The sequence below is a fragment of the Corvus brachyrhynchos genome, unplaced genomic scaffold (genome assembly GCF_000691975.1).
Source record: "Corvus brachyrhynchos isolate BGI_N302 unplaced genomic scaffold, ASM69197v1 scaffold116, whole genome shotgun sequence".
NCBI lineage: Eukaryota > Metazoa > Chordata > Aves > Passeriformes > Corvidae > Corvus > Corvus brachyrhynchos.
The window spans coordinates 9011346-9012034 of NW_008240221.1; positions in this window are offsets into that span (position 1 = coordinate 9011346).

Consider the following 689-nt stretch of genomic DNA (forward strand, 5'->3'; position numbering starts at 1 on the left):
TGTACCAGGTACATTGCAAAGGGTTTGGCCCCTTCACCTTGGTTTTACTTCAGCCCACATCTAACCTATACATATAATATTACAAACTATTACAGATGTGAGATTCCTCAACACTGCTGCAATGCAATGTTTAAAAGAACTATTTTCACAACTCTGCTAAAAAGGAAGTGCCATTCCTGAACTGCCATTTGGATGTCTCCATTCTCCAGAGGAAGCAAATCTATTTTCTGAATAAGAGGAGAAGCAAAACTTTTAAAAAGAAAAAAAATGTTTATGTTTATTATCTACTATCTCTTGATATGCGTCAAAATTCTTATGTGAAAACAAATGCACGAAAGGTTGGGTTTCATCCCAGGTAGTCTGAGCCCTAATTCAGTAAACATTTATGTTTTGGACAGCCTCAGCGGAATTTAGATGTATGTGTCAGTACCCTGCTGGAAAAGGTTGCTATCCTGAATCTCTTGGATACTTTTTATTCTGTCTTATTTAGCAGCATTACCAAAGCTGTAGAATTCAGATCTCGAGGCTAGAATGGGCAGAATGTGCACATATTAAATTTAGTCAAAGAGAGCATTTCACTGCAATAGTCCAGACACCAGCTTGAAAATAGAAAAATGTCTCCTAAAATATGAAGGTATTAGTGATATCTGTCCTGTCACACGTGTTTGCCAATGTATTTTATACAAAAT